We start from the raw sequence: 5,953 nt of genomic DNA, 5'->3' as shown, positions 1-5,953 counted from the left end.
AGCAGGAACCAGCAGCTCAAAAAAGGGAAACCTAAATCGGCCACAGGGGAGAAGCACTAAAATAAATAATCAACACTGACAATAAAAGTCAAAGGTGGAGAGGAAGAAGGCATTCTGCTTCTCATCCTTCAGCAGCCTTAGATTGAACGTTAGACTGCAGAAACTGTTATAGCAAGAAGTGCTTTAAATCACAAAAAGATACTTTAAACACACACTTCTATCAAAAAGAAAAATAAAGGAAGCCAGTAAATGATCCTACTGAATCTTAAGTCTGAAGCAATCTTTATTTAAAAACAGTTTCTTCAAAATAATAGTTTAACATAGTGTCAGGCAATTGATCTTTTGTTATTCCTGGAAATATATGTCAGAAGTATAGTTTCAGATATTTGTAGCCTCATCCACTTCTGACTGTGGTTTACCAAATAACTTGTGTTTTTCTAGAAGAAACTAAAGACTGATGCACAAATTTCAGGTAACTTTGAGCACAAAACTACATGTTATGGGCAAAGTAATTGGCAACAGAAAGGTCTTTCCTTCTCTTGAAAAAGAGGTAGATTAGCTGTGGACAAGTGGGCCTTGAATAGTATCAGCTTAACATATGGTCCTTTAGTAAGACGTTACTATATTTTTTCCCCCTTTCTTAATCCATTTGAGGAAGTCGTAACAGTTTTTCTGGGGTTTTGGCAATTGATCTGGGATTTGGATAGCTCTGTATTTGCATATTTCCAGGTGAGTGAGTTAAATAAGCCTTAATGACAAAGTGTGATCAAAGAATACAGCTTTTAAATAGATTTAAATGTGTTTATGCTCTTGAATTAGACAAAGAACTTGACATCACTGGAAATGTAAGATGCAGTCCTTCAGTAGAAACAGTGAAACAGTCCTCTGAAAGTTTGAAGGACTGAAATATAGGAAAATAATCAATAGAGAAGACAAAGTTGCACCAGAGCATTCAGCCTAAAATGTATTCAACAACTTCAGCTTTCTGTAGTTTAGCTGCAAATCAAGTTTACTAGGGAGCTCTGGAGAGTCCAGATTTTGAAGGACTGACCTTCTCGTATTAAGTCACATATTTATACTCATGTAAATTCAGGCTGGAAAGAAAACATATGCATGGATTGGTGAAATCCACTGTTCAAGTTTACTGCTGAACAAGAGTGAAGAGCTGATGCACACACAAGCACTCTGGGATTTTGTGCTGCTTGAAATACACAAATGAACTTTTGATAGTATTTGAGAAATTTTTCAGGATGAAGTGTGTGTGTCAGGCTTGGGGAGGTGACTGAGGGGCAGATTTTTCGTTAAGATTTCCCTTCACTGCTCTTCGGTGTCAGGCTTGGGGAGGTGACTGAGGGGCAGATTTTCATTAAGATTTCCCTTCATTGCTCTTCTGACATTGCAGATCTATACAGAAATGTGATCATTCCATTTTTCTGAACTGAGTGAAGGATAGAATAAGAATGGGATGAGATAGGGTGTAAGAATATCAGATATGTAATATATGTTGCCACACTCCTCCTGTCCATTACTGACAGAATGGGGAGGTGACTGAGGGGCAGATTTTCATTAAGATTTCCCTTCATTGCTCTTCTGACATTGCAGATCTATACAGAAATGTGATCATTCCATTTTTCTGAACTGAGTGAAGGATAGAATAAGAATGGGATGAGATAGGGTGTAAGAATATCAGATATGTAATATATGTTGCCACACTCCTCCTGTCCATTACTGACAGAAACTTGTCTTCGTGCAGATGTATGGAAGGAAATGTGAAAGATTTTAATTGCTGCAGCTAACAAAATATACATTATTTCAATTGCTTTCAATTAATTACTCTCCCAGATGAAAAGTGCTAAGTGGCATAAATTTTAGAGGCAGTGTATAATGTCAGCATCAGAATCTCATCGGAGCAGGGCATCAATCTTCAGTATTTCAACACAGCCATCTGTCCTCCTGCCTTTCATCTCACATATTGCTTTTCTCTTACATTTTCTTTTCCTATGGCAGACACAAAGTAGATTTCATTTCTTGTTTAGAAGTACTCAGTTTATCCTCTCCAAATATTTTTTAAATCCATTAAAAAAATCATCAATCAATTTTGTACCAGCTTCACTGGAAATCTGAATTGAACACTTCCTTTGCTTTCAAGATAATATTAATTTGAGACACTGATTGGTTTCTGGTCTGTAAGTCAGTGTAAAAATACAAAATTCTTACTGAAACCTACCTCTTTGCTGAATTGTAAGAGTCCATTCTATTCTTCTTTTATAATTGCATCATTGGTTATAAGGTGGCTCCTAAGAAAAAGAAGCCTTGCTGACAGAAAATAAATGGCTTCACTTTAAATTAACTTTGGGCAATTATTAGAGGCCCATGACAAAAAGTGGTGGGTCCTTTTCCCTTTCTTCCCTTTCAATATGAGAAAATTTACAAAACATTTCTGTTCAAAATTCCATCAATACATTCAAACACACACAGATAGCACTGATCTATCTGAACCTCTCCCACAGTTTTCAACTTAAGCCACTTTTTTTCACTTTTCCTCAGAAAAGTTACTGTTCAGCAGAAAATAAGATGGCCTACAGCTAGCAACCTCAAAAAAAGTCATAGACTGTAGTGCTGGAAACCATGTTCAGATCCTAACAACGATGTCAAAGGAAGAGTCTCCAAGAACACACTTGGAGACCTTCTCTTGCAACAACAGTGGGAAGTTACTCCAGTCTCTACCCTTCAGTGTAATCTCCTCCATTTTTACCTCAGAAGTAAGACAAATGTTATAAATTCTGCCTCTACTGCAAGATGTATGTAAATACACTTATTTTAGCCTTTGTGTTCCTGTAGGAAGTCAAATATCCTACACAGGTACCAGCAATGATGTAGACAGGCAGAATGTAAGACCCATGAAAAAGTTTGACCTCACTTTCCAAGGAGTATCACAACTGCTAGTTTCTTCATTTTTTCTTACTGGCCTTCAATAAGAACCTCAAGGAGTATCACAACTGCTAGTTTCTTTCATTTTTTCTTACTGGCCTTCAACAAGAACTAACTTTTTGAATGTGTATCATAAATTATCCTTCTGTGTCCTGACATGTAGCTCCTGCATCCTGGTCATGTAGGATCACAAGTGCTTTTCTCTCAACATCTTTGCTTAAAATAGTGAACACAAGGATGCTTCAGTCCCATGAAAAAAATACTAGTCCTGTTTTCCTGCTTTCCACTGAAAGGAAGCAAGAGTTACAACTCTCCAGCTGCAGCTCAGAGGATTTCCTCAAAGTGTTCTAATTCCAGAGAAAGAAACATATTTTTTCCTCCTAAAACCAGATGACAAAACTAAGGAATTGGTTAAAATATCCAGCTTGCTTTCTTATGGTTTGGTTTGAGTTTGGTGGGGGTTTTGTTGTGATTTTTTTTATTTGTTTGGCTTTTTTTTATTGGATTGGAGGTAGGGGTTTATTGGAGGTAGGGGTTTTTCTATCTTCTTATTAGTCTTCACAGAGTACAAAGGTGAAGAATGCATTAGGCATTTCCTGAGCTGCTTCAGTAGCTGAAGGAGCTTTGTATCTCCCAGTATTAATCAAGTTACTTTTGGTTTTATCTGTTAAAGATGTACTATTTCTACAGCTTTTGGGAGGTTGCACAAGGGTAGGGGTTTATTGGAGGTAGGGGTTTTTCTATCTTCTTATTAGTCTTCACAGAGTACAAAGGTGAAGAATGCATTAGGCATTTCCTGAGCTGCTTCAGTAGCTGAAGGAGCTTTGTATCTCCCAGTATTAATCAAGTTACTTTTGGTTTTATCTGTTAAAGATGTACTATTTCTACAGCTTTTGGGAGGTTGCACAAGGCAGTGAATTGATACCTTGTCAGCACTTTCTAGGACTGTCAACCACTTACATACTCATATACACATGCAGAAGTTGAAATTAAACAGACTCTCACTAGGAAGGGAAAATCTCACCTCAGACATGACAAGAAACCACAGAAAGCTGTAATATTTGGAGATGACATTTGAGTCTGTTGTTTTATTTCTGGAAAAACAGTTCATGTTTATGTTATGTGGCTTCGTATCACTACAACTGATACACATCTATTCCCTAATTCATCATCTGGAAAGGTCAATTAAAAAGAATAGCACAAAGTGGTAGATTTAGTTTCTATCAGCAATGTAGCAAGCAAGTAGTAACTAATCAGAAGTACATCTTAAAATGAAATTAGAAATTAATCTAGTAGATTAAATCTTAATAGATTAAAACTCAGCTCGTCCTTATATGCTGCCATGTGATACTGTTTCTACTTACTTTTTCCTGCTAGTTTTCCCTTTTCATTCGAGACCCCTTGGTCAAACTCCTTTCTCATTTATACCAGTGTAAATCTGAAATAAATCCTTTACATTTAATTGAATTATTCTTGATTTACTTTAGTGAGCCTGAGAACAGAATATGACCTTTTTCTTTAGCAGTAGCCAAACCATCCTTCTTAATTTTGAAACCACACTGAATGAAGCTTAGGCAGAAAAGAGTCTCCAAAGTTTGAGTAGTTTTCTTATTAGGAAAAGATATACATTAAAGAAGATAGTGTTCTGCCTTCCTGCTTTGTAGGAAGGTGCTGCATTGAAAGGCCTGGGATTTTAAATTACCTGCCAAACAGAATTTAACTCTGAATGCTTCAAAAGTAATCTGATCCTGCAAAAGGAGGAAAAGGAACTGGTTGCTTCATATATTGTATCTTCTCAACAATGATCCCTGAGGAAGACTTTGTGCTGTACTGCAGACAGCTGTGTGCTTTGCTGGTGACAAGATTCAGTGGCAGCCCAAGATTTCTTTAGTGACTTCTGCCCAACAGTGCCATGAGTCCCAGCAAAGCTTCATGGCTATGGTTACCAACACTGCTTCTCAGCAGCATGCAAGACCATTAGTGACTGAAAAGCTATCAAAATGGAGTGTGATGTGGACAGACAATCAAATGCATTGTTTATTTTCTGTAGAAAGATCATAAAGTAAAATTGTTTAGATTTTTGAACTGTTGGTGAAAATACAGGCTGTAACTTCATTGTGTCTCCTCCCGTTTTCCCACAATGTTTCTGACAGGCTGTAACTTCATTGTGTCTCCTCTTGTTTTCCCACAATGTTTCTATATAGGTTGTTTCTAGCCCTAGTTCCAAGCAGATTGTAACTGTTGTCAGTAAAAAAAAAATAAATATGTCTCAGCATATTTGGCAGATAAAATTTTCAATAGGAATAGTCATTTTTAGGTGAGCTTTTTCTGTTCAATGACTCTATGTAGGAGTTTCCCTATTATCCTGAAAGCTATTCACTTTGACATAATCTCAGAGTGGACACCCAAAGTCTGAGCCTTCCCTTAAAGAATATACAGATTGTTTAAAGCAGTCTTCATTCATAAAGGCATCATAATAATACAGGAATTGGTTTGTCTGTCCTAGAAAAGAACTTTTTCTCTGTTTATTAGCTGTTTTTAAAGTAGGCACCAAGGATCCTCATGAAAAGTGGTTAGTACTTCTTTAGGCACTTGTACACAAAGTTTTTAAGAGTTTGAATGAAAAGGTTGCTTCTCTTTGTACCATCAAAGTAAACTATTCAAGTTGAAATTTTGGCACTTGAAATAGAAAGTCATTATTTTGATGGTCCTGCGTAAGTATGCCAGAATTTTGTCTTAAATAATTTTTTAGGTAGTTTCTGTCAACTCTGCTACACATTCTCCCATGGCATAGAGTATGTTAGCAAATTCCTTTGCAGAACTAGGAAGGAAGAGCATTGGGCAGATCCTTTAGGGGGTGGTACATCCTCTAGGGGATGGTGGATCAGCAGGTCTTTATGTGACAAACCCACTGATCAGCTGTTTTAGTCAGGAGCTATTTCAGCCTCTTCATTGCTAAGACTAGTGGTAATTATTTAAGTCTTTGAGAACAGACATCAACCACAAATTTAGAAAGAGGGAT

At 36.9% G+C, this 5,953-nt stretch overlaps 1 protein-coding gene across 1 annotated transcript in view; it reads left to right on the top strand.

Moving 5' to 3' along the window:
• LOC103810959 (plexin domain-containing protein 2-like) overlaps window positions 1-5,953 on the top strand; it is a gene marked incomplete at its 5' end in the record, with an annotated part of 30,421 nt that overhangs the window by 23,871 nt on the left and 597 nt on the right. The gene's annotated exons all lie outside the window — the stretch shown is intronic.

This window comes from Acanthisitta chloris, unplaced genomic scaffold (assembly GCF_000695815.1).
Source record: "Acanthisitta chloris isolate BGI_N310 unplaced genomic scaffold, ASM69581v1 scaffold4561, whole genome shotgun sequence".
Taxonomy (NCBI): domain Eukaryota; kingdom Metazoa; phylum Chordata; class Aves; order Passeriformes; family Acanthisittidae; genus Acanthisitta; species Acanthisitta chloris.
This window is presented reverse-complemented; position numbering and strand designations above follow the sequence as displayed.